Source organism: Sapajus apella, unplaced genomic scaffold (genome assembly GCF_009761245.1).
Source record: "Sapajus apella isolate SASKATOON/1434 unplaced genomic scaffold, GSC_monkey_1.0 scaffold105, whole genome shotgun sequence".
Taxonomy (NCBI): Eukaryota; Metazoa; Chordata; class Mammalia; order Primates; family Cebidae; genus Sapajus; species Sapajus apella.
Genome location: NW_022437045.1, coordinates 237,285 through 250,131, shown reverse-complemented (window position 1 = coordinate 250,131; position 12,847 = coordinate 237,285). Strand labels below are relative to the sequence as shown.

Genomic DNA, 12,847 nt, shown 5'->3' with positions numbered 1-12,847 from the left:
TTTTTTTTTTTTTTTTTTTTTTTTTTTGGGAGACAGAGTCTCGCTCTGTCGCCCAGGCTGGAGTACAGTGGCGCGATCTCAGCTCACTGGAACCTCCACCTCCTGGGTTCAAGCGATTCTCCCGCCTCAGCCTCCTAAGTAGCTGGGACTACAGGCGCGTGCCACCACGCCCAGCTAATTTTTTTCACTTTTAGTAGAGATGGGGTTTCACCGTGTTAGTGAGGATGATCTCGATCTCCTGACCTCATGATCTGCCTGCCTCGGCCTCCCAAAGTTCTGGGATTAGAGGCGTGAGCCACCGCGCCCAGCCTGTATATTTTTAAAATTAACCCAAACGTTAACCTTTTAATAAGTGGTTGTGTTTGAATTCTTCACCTCTAGCCACCAGCCATGTTTTTCTCCACCTGATCCAGTTGGAACTATAAATAGTAGGTAGAACTGAATGAGATGGCATCAGATAACAGAAGCGTAGCTTGGCCATGTCTCCTCCTCAGATTGACTTTTAAATAGTGGTGGTTTCAAACTATATGTAATTGCCTCGAAATAATTTTTCCTTCTCTATTTTTTTCCCATTGCTTTCTCCTCAAAGATTTGTTACCTCTCCCTGCTAAATTATTTTAAGGAGTGGTACGTGCGTTTATGCTGTACGTGGTTTCTTTTGCTGTCTGTTGAGTCCTTAATTTTCCTCCATAAAGAAACTTGGGACTTGTGGCTAGAAACGATACATTCTTAGAACCTTAATGGCCCAAGGACTGTTGCTGCTTTGCGGAATTTGATAAATCAGGGATCCGGGGACAAGGAAACTTTCAGCGCTAGCCCTCCAATAGCGGCCCGGAATCCCCCGCCCGGATGCCTGCGCGGCGGCGGCGTCCTTCCCTCCTCGGCTGCGCTTTCACTCGTGGCCAGAGCCTGGCTTGAGAGAGAGGATTTTGGAGGAGGGTGTGAAGGACGCAGGACCGCGCTGAGGCCGTCGGCTCTGAGGCCGCGCTTTCCTGTCCTCACTGCGTGTCCACAGCTCGCCTTCGTTTCTTTTGTTTTCTTCGCGCGCCGGCCCCGCGGGGAGACTCGCCCGCGCCCACGGAGGAAGCTGGGGCACCTCCGAAGGGGGAACCAGATTCCATGGACCCCGGGATTCCCCGGGCGTGCGGAGGAAACTGCCGCGGAGGCGCCGGACGATTGCGGAGAAAACACTGAGCCACACACCAGCGCGGCGGCCTCTCCCGGCAGGCCTCGCTCGCGCCTCCTGGCCTGTCCCGTTCGCCCTCCCCCGCACGTAGGCTCGTGGGGGCGGGGGCAGGGGACGAAAACAACCGCGTCCCCAGCCTGACCAGACCGGACCGGGCTCCTCAGACGGCGCCGCGGCGCTCCCCGGGCCGCGCCGCGCACAGATGGGCCATTGTGGGCCCCCGCGGAGGGAGGCGCCGGCCGCAGCCACTTTCCCTCCCGGGCGAGCGCGGCCGCCGCCTGCAGGCACCGTCCGCCCCGCGCGCCCGCAGGCTCCTCCTGGAGGCGGAGGCCGCACGCACAGCGTGCTTTCTAAAGTTTTGCTGACACAGCTTCGCGTTCTCTTGAGCCGGCGCGGCCAGTCTCACACAGGCCCTCGAGCGTTTCCCGTGCGCCGTTTGGCGCCGCGGTCCCCCACCTCACCGCACGCCCCAACCTCGTCGTCCCACGTGGCGCGCTCAGCGCTTAAGGTTTTAATTTTTCCCTACTTCCTTTGGTGCATCTCCTCCCCCCTCTCAAAATCACCACCCAAGCTTAAGGGCCGGATGAGTTGCAACTCGTCCGCGTAATTAAAACGAGTGGCATACGGTGGAAAAGGCAGGAACCATAGAGGAAGGACGCGGGCCGGGCGGTGGAGCCCAGGCCTCCGAAGACAGGGCGGGGCGGCGGGGCAGGGCCGCTGCAGGAGGCGGGGTCGAGAGGGGCGGGGCCTGAGGGAGGCGGGAGGAGGTGGTGCGCCGCCGCCATTGGCTGTTACCGACGCACCGAGGCTGGGCGGCTGAGACAGGCACTTGGATTCTGTTTGTGTAATAGCGGCTTCTTGGAGCCAAGTGCATGCTCATCAACCTTCCTTGCTGGGAAAACCAACTCGCAGCATTTTTTTTTAAAGCCGAGAAACGCCTAGGCTTGTAAAGTTTCGCCTCCTCCTGCCTGTGCTTTCCTGTTCTTAATTAAATGCTACAGTCTTGTCGGGTATTACTTTTAATCCTGTCTCTGCTATGGAGACTTTAGGATCACAGGGTGCTCTCTTGGTCACCTATAGGTGTTTTAGGTAGTATGTTGCAATCTGCAATCCAGGGACATTTGACGACTTTTTCAAGTAAGCTAAACAACACATAAAACTATAGTAGATTAACCAAGACACATTTAATCCAACTAGTAGCAATCAGCGATGGCCACTTTGGGTTTTACACTTTTTTTCTCACCCTGCGGACTATATAATTTGACTATAAATTCTAGTTTATTCTCCTGTTGATACTGCTTATTCAAGTAACTTATAACGTGTGTGTGTATTTTTATTAGACCCAAATTAACTTAATTTTCAAATTCTGCAAATTTAATTAATGGTCCATTATAACAATGTAGCTTGAAATTTTCGGTGTTGATGTAGAGACAGAATCCAAGAAGTATAAGAGAAATGGCCTTTAAGAGTTCTGAATATTAACATTCCTCTGTTTGTTTTTATGCTTTATAGTACTTACCGCACATGTGAGTATGCATAGAATTTTAATGTAGCAATTTCTGTGGTTGTGATTTGCATATAGACAGATTTTATAAAAAGGTAGCAGGGACATTTCTAACCTTGATCATTGTTGCTCACCGATTATATTTGCCAGTTACAATTTAAATTAAGTTAAATTTCATATTAGGTATTTCGTAAGAACGAGTGAGTTGTGTACTAGGATATATATTCTTGTACTCCACATCCTCTCCTCATTCCTGCCCTTCCTAACAGGAAGACCAAATGTCTTGTAAGGATAAACACTCATTGGTTATTATCTGTAGGGCAGGATTAGCAGCTCTTTTTAGGTTTTGAGCTACAGTCTCTTGTAATACTGGTTAAATGGATGCAGGTCGTGAATTTGAGGTTTACAGGCTTTTAATTCCCTAGCTTTGTGAGTACTGAATTTATGGAAAAGCTTAATTTTCTGTGTATTTCAGAAGGGATATGTACAGTTAAAAAAGAAAACATTATAAATTGTTTTATGTAAACTGGAGCAACTCAAAAACAATGCAACATGAGTTGAGTAAAAAAAATGTTTTCCCCGCATCGTCCTAGCCTATTGTACTGTGACGTTCACCTGTCATTGGTCATGGGACTGATGTTGTAGGTACATCAAAGTTTAGTTTGCAGTCACTCTTTTAATGTTGTTTGGAAAGTCTTGGGTTTTAAAATCCTGACCCAAATAAATATTAACACACAAGGCGTATCTATTTGGACGTCACCTGTGACTTCTACCTCCCCAACAGTAATTTCTATTTACAACAAACATTTACTAAGTTTACAGCAAATTTTAAAGTTAAACTTTGTCTACTTGATATCATGATGAGTGTGTGATTCTTGTGCTCCCCTAGGTTTGCCAAAGGTAATCTTGATAAATAATACATTCAAGTGAGATTTCAGGCTAGTGTATGGCCTGACCAATTTTGCATGTAGATTGTAGATCGTTATCTTAGATTATTAGATTATTTATTCTTTAAACTTTCACCAATTTCCCCATTTTACAAATGTGCCTTTGTATTAAAAATAGTGGATAACACAAACCATGGCATTCAGCCTAAATTTTGTATGGGATTTATCTGTCTGTGAAGAGATGTACTTTAACTTCAATGCTTCTTTGTAGAAGAAAGATTTGTTATGCAACATTTTGAGTCAGCAGTGCTGAAGTGCCTCTCTGTGGAACCTTGCTTCTTGCCCCTTCCTGCCACAATAACTGATACATAGTTTAACTCTTTCAGGAACTAGAGTAGTTTCATCCCAAACACTGACCAAGGTGATTTATAAACTCTTGGAAAAAGGTAATGTAAATGAATCTTACTGCCAGGTGACAAAGTTTCTTTTTATGTTTGGTTGTAAATTATCAGAAACCTCATTTTTGTTTAAAAAACAGCAGATTTATATGAACTAAATTGAGTGAACAACTTGAATCTACTTAAAATATTGAAAGGGCTTACTGGGTGTAGATGTTTCATATATCAAAAATTTAGGTTAATGGGGCTGCATGCAGTGGCTCACACCTGTAATCCCTGTACTTCGGGAGGCTGAGGCAGACAGATCACTTGAGGTCAGGACTTCAAGAGTAGCCTGGCAAACATGACGAAACCTGTCTCCACTAAAAATATTTTAAAAATTAGCCAGACATGGTGGCGCACACCTGTAATCCCAACATGGTGAAACCCCATCTCCACTAAAAATATACAAGCAATTAGCCAGACATGGTGGCACACACCTGTAATCCCTCAGGTGGCTGAGGCTGGAGAATCACCTGGAGGCAGAGGTTGCAGTGAACCTTGACTGCACCACTGCATTCCACCGTGGGCAACAGACCAAGATTCTGTTGGAAACAACAGCAATAACAACAACAACAAACTAGCTTTTCATCCTTAAGATTATATTTTGTGCTTTTTGCTACTAAGTATAAAGAAACTTCATTCTGGAACTCTGTACATTTCTGAGCTGTAAGAAAAAAGTACATTGATGAAGTGTTAAATATCATGCTTCAGATCTGAAGGTTGTATAATAATTTTCATGCCTGTGCTTGTACAGACTACCATTGGCTGCAGTTCTGATTTTAAGTTGATTTGCTGGTTTTCATGTTAAAGTTGACATTTATATGCAGTTGTATTAATAACATAGAATTTTAGTAGATAAATGATCCCTTTCTTACTCCAAAGCAAAAAAATCTCAAAAACTTCGACTTCCTCCATAAGAAGAGTATAGCAGTTCCCAAATCATGCAGAAATGTCTAGAAATGATCAAATGTAAAATTTAACGCTGTATTCTAGAACATTTTATCAAAACAAAACAAAAAAGTGTGTTACGCGGTGGAAACTGAAGGCATTTTAAGATGAGAAACTGTGGGAGATTGTTTTAATTCACGTCTATTTGGACAAGATGAAAATTTTCTGAGCATTGTGGATGGATCACGATGCTGTGAAATTCTTAACAATGATGTGTAAAGAGGAACAATATCCTAGTAGAATGTTCCTCTTACCTTAACAAGTTCCCCTCTATCTTTATAAGCAGTCCCTCCCTGTTACACCCAAGTCCTGGCCGCCACAGATGTGTTTTCTTTCCCTGTAGATTGGCCGTTTTTAGAATGCCGTATGAATGGAATCATGCAGTGGGTGGCCTCTTGAGTCAGACTTCTTTTACTTAGCACAGTGCATTTGAGAGTCATCTATGTCCTTGTTTGTTTCAGTAGTTAATTCTATTTCATTGGTGAGTCATTTTCCATTGTTTGGATATTATCATAGTTTTGTTTATCCACTCATCAGTTGAAGGATATTTGGATTGTTTTAAGTTTTTGTCAATTACGATGAAAGCCTCCCTAAACACTCTCATATAGATTTTTATGTGAATATATTTTCATTGCTCTTGGGTGAATACCTAGAACTAAAGGATTGCTGGATCTGCATTTACCTTTGTAAGAAACTGCCAGACTTTTCCAGAGTGGCTGTAATATTGTGCTGGAATAGACTTTTTTTTTTTTTTTTTTTTTAAAGTTGGAGTCTCACTCTGTTTCCCAGGTCGGAGTGCAGTGGCACGGTTTTGGTTCACTGCAGCGTCCACCCCCTGAGTTCAAGCGATTCTCCTGCCTTAGCCTCCTGAGTAGCTGGGATTACTCGCCACCTTGCCTGGCTTATTGTTGCATTTTTAGTAGAGATGGGGTTTCACCATGTTGGCCAGGCTGGTCTCAAACTCCTGACCTTGGGTGATATGCACCCCCCACCTTGGCCTTCCAAAGTGCTGGGATTACAGACATGAGCCACCGCACCCGTCCTGTTTTTTCAAAATTGGATCTCTTCTTTGACTCCTATGTTTTTACCATGGAAATAGACAAATCAGTCATACTTGCTTTTTGCAAACAATACTGCTGTCTGTGGTGGAGCCAACAAACTCCTCTTTTCCATGTTCAGGTAATGTATTCTTTGGGAGAGCACTGAATCATATGTCATTCATATTTTAAAGTGACTTTATTATTTAATGTCAAGATGTACCCTTGATCTGAAGTAGTTTTATTTAATAAAGCAGCTACAGATCAAGAGCACTTGGTGTAGAGGAGTGCACTGACAAGTGGCGGAGCCTGCCTTCTCTGGGCCAGTCTTCCTCTCGGAGCTGTGCGGCTTTCAGCTTTCTATTCATTGCTTCTGGTCTCACCCAAGACTCATGAATCCTCAGAGACCTGTTTCTTAGGTGAGCAGAGGAGCGTTTGTAATCATCTCTGTGACTTTTTTTTGTGCTAAAATACCCATTTTACTTTTGAGATGGGGGTCTCACTGTTTTGCCCTGGCTGGTCTCGAACCCCTGAACTCGAGCAATCATCCTGCCTCAGTCTCTTTGTTAGCTGGGATTACAGGTGTGTGCCACTGTGCGTGGCTATCAGAAGCAACACTTTTTAAAGAGGCGAAGGGGAGCACAGTGGAACAGTGGTATTGTGACAGTTAGTTACCTGGAAAACTTCGAACTCCTCTTCTTAAACTTACCTTTTCCTGAATGTCCTACACTAGGTAGCCTCAGTTTCCTTTCCATGTAATGTTTACATAGTTATTTGTTATTATTGTCCTCAGCGGGTAAGACTATATTAACAGTTTCTGTGAGAGAAGAAAGGGTGATGACATGATTGGTGTGGAGCCAGTTGTTTCTTCAGACAAATAGGACTTTTGAGAAATCAGAAAAGAATTAAAAAAAAAAAAAAAGTCATCTTCCCTAGTGTGTTTTTCTTAGCTTTGAACTTGTTAGTTTACCTAATTACATAGATCCTTCAAAATAAGTTTCCTCTAACACAAGAATTCATTTTAAGCTAAAAGACAAAGCTATGTGGTTAGATTTGAGTATACCTAATCTTATATTCTTTCTCTTTCTTTTATTTATCCTTCCCTTCCAATTTGATAATCAAAATAGTACTATAGTATTTAATTTGAACTTTGAAAGGTTTTTAATATGCACTATGATCAATGTCTTTGGTCGTAACCACTATTTCAGTGTTTTAAAACCCCCATCTTTTTTGGTAGAAGTATTTTAGGATAAGAATTTTTTTCATCTGTTAATTTTTTGACATTTGGACCTAAGTGACAGAGTTGAGGGCAGGGACGTTTAGACAGGGAACAGGACAGTAGAAAGAAAACCAGTGACACACAGTCAAGATGATACGTATGAACAGCTATGTGGTGGCTGTAATAGAAATTTAATTTGCTGATGATCTAAAAATGTATTTTTTTTTTTTAAAAAACTTCTCATTCTTAGTTAATCAATAAAGTCATCTTAGTTGCACCTCATTCTCTTTGATACCATAATTAACATGCCTCTATCTTGGGGGTGGCTACAGCTTATGTGTCCACAATGTGTCTTCTACATAGTGACTTTGTAACAACTTTCAACTTGTTTTTCTGGGCTAACTTCAATGGGGGGTGGGACTGGGAGAGGGATTTAAGTATGGTCAAATAGTACCTTAGCCATATTTTTATCTTTTAATACTTCAGTTGATTTGTCCAGATATTTTTTAAATGTAAAATTTTCCCTTTTATGAAATGTAGTCAAAATTAGGAAGAGTTTATTTATTATCTTACGTTTTTAGAGAATCTAAACTTACCAAGCTATAGCATAATACATTGGCTTAGTAAAGTGTGTGTGTGTGTGTGTGTGTGTGTAAACTGGGAAGTATTGCTTAAATAAAATGGCATTGAATTATGACCAAATTATATCACACAATGCAAGATATTTATAATACAACTAAATATTGTCTCCCTTTTTATAAAGTTTATTAGCTACTACTTAGTGCTCAAATGTTTTTTAACAGTCTCTCACTGCCTGTTCACTCATCACTTTCATTTTCCTTCATCAAACCTTTTAGAACTTAGGAATAAGTATAGAGAGTATTAGAAGAAATAATTATTAATTTGAATTATACAGAAAAATCAATCATGTTGAGTAATGCAATAAGTATTAGTGTTTTTCTATACACGTATTTTTTAATTTAATAAAATACAATTTACAGAAAGGTCTAAAGGAAAAGCATTGCTTTTGTTGAAATATGACCTGTTTTCAAAATGTTTGTTTAGAAATCTAGATTTTTTTTTTAAAATATATATACATGTGTTTCATTGGAAAGACCAAATGAAATAATAGATAGCTATATTTTGGTCTATATTTTTCATGATTCCATAGCCGTGTTTTTTGATAAATAGTGGAAGTATGGAAATGATGAACTTTTATACATGTGATTTCCTTAGGTATAGCATTCTTAATGCCCCCAAATCTACAAATAATGTCATCATGTAGCTGACAGGGTTACACTATTCCACTCTCTCAAGAAAATTATTCATGGAATAGGTATTGTACTGTGACCACGGATGCTTTCTGAGTGCCACTATTCTTCTGTAGAATTTAGGCTTGTCAGTATCCTTTACAATCATACCCTATAGCATAAGCAGATATTCTTACCATCCACTGCGTTGTGGTCAACCAACCTTTGGAAAGCTCAAAATTACTTTTAGTAATTGTTTGGAAGGACTGTGAACTGTATATGTTTTTATAAAATATTTACTGTAGTCTAACTGGAGTCATTTGTTGGTATGATTGAAGTATAAAAATCATTACTTCTTAACCCCAGGATGGGTAGAAAACATCTCTCAATGACATACATACTTATTGTGTTGCCATCAGTTTATAAGAACTAAACCTTTTAAAGGAATTTTATGTCTACTCTTGGCTAGAGAGACAAATGCATAAAATGCATATATATATATATATACACACACACACACACACACACACACACACACACACATATACACACACACACATATATATATATATATATGCGGATATAACAAGGTTTAAGACATGCTCTACCTAATATAAATAAGTGAAAGTCTTATGTAACATGTGGTTGGTGATACTCTCTTGCATTACATATGACTGTTACCAAAGATCAAACCAGAAACCAATTTTGCTATATTGACTATATATGTGTGTATATATATATATGTGTGTGTGTGTATATGTATATGTGTATATATGTGTGTGTATATATAAATACACATATATATACACACATATATATATATACAGTCATCACATATATATACACACATACATATATATACAGTCATCACATATATATATATATATATACACACATATATAGTCAATATAGCAAAATTGGTTTCTGGTTTGATCTTTGGTAACAGTCATATGTAATGCAAGAGTGTATCACCAACCACATGTTACATAAGACTTTCACTTATTTATATTAGGTAGAGCATGTCTTAAACCTTGTTATATCTGCACCTGTGTCATATGAGCTATGCCAAATTTAGGTTCATACACATATATTTCTATTTTTACTGTTTTGTTACAGTCTTTAGAACATTCATTCATATACATTTATTTATTCAGCAAATATTTAGTGAGCCCCTTCTCTGTGTCTGGCATTCTTCTAGGTAAGAGACATGCAACAGCGAATGAACTAGCTTGCTCTTGTGAAGTTGACATTTCAGTAAAGGGAGAAAGATGATACAGGAATGAATAAACAAAATCTCAGATGATTATACAAAAGAAGGAGAGGGATTATCTTGAGGAGTGATTGGTACTGGTATAGGATGATCTGGTAGCACAGTAACTCAGGACGAGGGAGCAGCCAGTGCAGAGGCCCTCAGGTGAACAGTGGCCATTTGAGGAAAAGAAGACAAGGCAGTGCAGCAGGAGCTGTGAAGAGGAGCGGGTGGCGGGACCAAGGATGGCAAGGCAAGTGGGAGCCATGTGGTTTAGCTTCTTGTGGACCATGGTAAACAACTCCGCTTGATTTTATGGTCTTGGAAGACTTCAGAAGGTTTTAAGGAGGGAGTGGAGATGGAAGAAGCACTTGGCTGTGTGGATGTTTTCAGAACTTCCTTTAGTGTCATGGTTTTCTTTCCTGGAACTGTATCTGTAAATCCATGACACCTAGAGTTCCTTTATTTAAAGTATAGTGCATCAGTTAGCTTTTGCGGTAGTGCTCAGAACAGTCATCATTAATTTAGCTCGCAGTTCTACAGTTTGACAATTTGGGCGGGGCTCAGCCAGGTAGTTCTTCTGATTGTACTGTGCTTGTTTCTCCTACCTCAATTAGCTCCTGACCAGCTAAGTTGTTCTGCTTCTCGGGCTGTTGGCTTGACTGGCTCTTGGCTAAGGCAATGTGGTACAGGACCATGTGTTACCAAGCTAGTCTAGGCATGTTCATGTGGTGGTTGGTTGAGTTTCAGGAGAATGATGAGAAGAATTGCCTCTTGAGTCCTAGACTTGGAAGTGGCCCACAGCATGATTGCTGTTGCAGCAGTCTCTTGACCCGGGTAAATCACAAATCTAGCCCAGATTGTGGGGTAGAGAATTAGACTCCACCTTGGATGGAAGAGGCTGTTAACACCTCATTGCATAATGGTGGCTGTTTTTGCACACTCTAGATCTCTCCGTCTCTGAGTCATACCAAGAGTTCAAGATTGGTTCATACCAGGTGTCCTCATTGCTTTATAAATCCGACATAGAGGTATCCTCATTGAGTTAGAGAACGTAATTGGAAATAAGGGTGTGACCACAGGGCCAACTGACTTTGTTTTTTATTTAACAGCCTTGGCTAGAAAGACAAACTAGCATCCTGCTGAAGGCGATGATGTGAGCATATTGCATATCACTTGTGAAAAGTGTAATTATAACATCACATTGTCTGTCCTGAAATCATGTTGCACAGTATTAAAAGAAATGCTTTTTGATTGCATAGATGTACTTTTTCAGTGTTATCAATATTTATTGGGTCTCCATATAGAGACAAGGTTTTAGTTCATTTTCAATACATTCAGAGGATGGCCGCTGTTCTCGGCAGCACGAGGCAGCCTGTGTATTCTTTCCATTGCCAGCTAACAGTACACTGAGCGATTTCAGCAAGCCGTGTCCTTGAGCTGTCATGTGGTTTGTCCATGCTAATGAGGAGACCGAGGAGAATTAATAAGTAAAAGAGGAATGCTGGCAGTGGCTTATGGTGTTTTTCTTTTTTAAGAGTTCTGCATTTTTAATGGATTAAAATCCCAAAAAGTTAGTAAAGTAATAACAAAGAAAAACATAGAACAACTTCTTTTCCGGATAAAATTAAAACCTTCCAATGCATATGCTTGTCCTGTAATTTAAATTGTCATTATTCCTGGAACCTAGTTTTGGAGAGCAGTTTATTTCTTAGTGTCTACTTTTCCTTAATGTAGGTAAAAGTATGATTAATGGAATAGGTTGTAGGTGATATATTGGTCTTCTTGCCCCAGTCAAGGCAGACACAGCAAACATTGTAAGTAGAATAATATTTTTATCCCCTGGATGCCAATATAGGCAAAATTATTTTTTCTAAGAGCACCTAATTTTTGGTGATATTCTTGCAGGTAAATATTACTGTGACTGGAAATTCAATTTCTTGTTGATTGTTACTAGCCTCCTCCCCTCACTCTTATTCCCCTTTGGGTGGAACAGCTCACTTGAGTAATTTTGCTTTTCCTATGCTTGCCTAGAATTGGAGACAAAATTTATATCATCTTGATGTTTAATTATGGTAAAGATAGGGTATTTGTAATCACTGGAAAAAATAATGGAATATTCTTCATCACAGTTATTCAAATGGAAAATTAAAATTGAGTCACCCCCTCTTGTTTTAAAATAAATTACAGTTTGATCAAATACTTAAATACAAAAAATAAAGTCAAATTTAAAAACATTTCATTTTGGTTTTCTTTTAATATATTTTTCTTTATTTTTGAGACAGAGTCTCACTCTGTCGCTCAGGCTGGAGTGCAGTGGTGCAATCTCGGCTCACTGTAACCTCTGCCTCCCAGGTTCAAGCAATTCTCCTGCCTCAGCTTGCCCAGTAGCTGGGACTACAGATGGGCACCACCCTACCGAACTAATTTTTGTACCTTTAGTAGAGACGGGGTTTCACCATGTCCAGGTCGGTCTCAAACTCCTGACCTCTAGTGATCCACCCGCCTCAGCCTCTCAAAGTGCTGGGATTACAAGCATGAGCCACTGTGCCCAGCCCAAAATGAATATTTTTTAAAATGCTGCAGTGAGGAAGGCATTTTCCAGCATGGCACAAACTCTAGAAGCTTAGAGGAAACAAATGGATAGATTCAAATATTTAAAATGTCAAATTTTTTGTTTTTAATCTTTTTTGTTAACATTTAACACAGTTGTAAGCATTTTCCCATGTTACAAAGAATTTTTTGAAACCTGAGTTTTTCATAATTATATATTGCTCGATCATGTGAATATACCATACTTTAATCATCTCTCATATTTGCACATTTTTTCTAATTTGTTATTTTAAATAATATATATGCTTAATATATAAATGGTAGATCATAAATTATAACCTTAAGATAGCTCTTTCTAGCAGCTTGATTGCTGGATAAATGGGCATGAGTATGTTTGAGGATATGGATGTGTAATGGAAGATTGTTTTCTGGACAGTCCATTCTTAGCTACAGGCCCACCTTAGATGTTGAGGATCCTGGGTGTCAGACAAACCTGGACCACTATATTTTTAATTTTTGCCACCTTGAAAGGTGTTTATTGACATTTTCATGATTAATTGACATGCAGCAATTG

At 40.1% G+C, this 12,847-nt stretch overlaps 1 protein-coding gene and 1 long non-coding RNA gene across 6 annotated transcripts in view; one reads left to right on the top strand and one right to left on the bottom strand.

Annotated features, from left to right (window-relative positions):
• ARID1B (AT-rich interaction domain 1B) overlaps window positions 1–12,847 on the top strand; it is a 436,956-nt gene that overhangs the window by 245,196 nt on the left and 178,913 nt on the right. The window lies entirely within an intron of this gene.
• LOC116536881 lies at window positions 9,727–11,652 on the bottom strand. Its single transcript, XR_004262845.1, has 3 exons — window positions 11,640–11,652; window positions 10,810–10,812; window positions 9,727–9,818 (listed from the first exon to the last, which is right to left on the bottom strand). It is a non-coding gene; the product is annotated as an uncharacterized LOC116536881 (long non-coding RNA).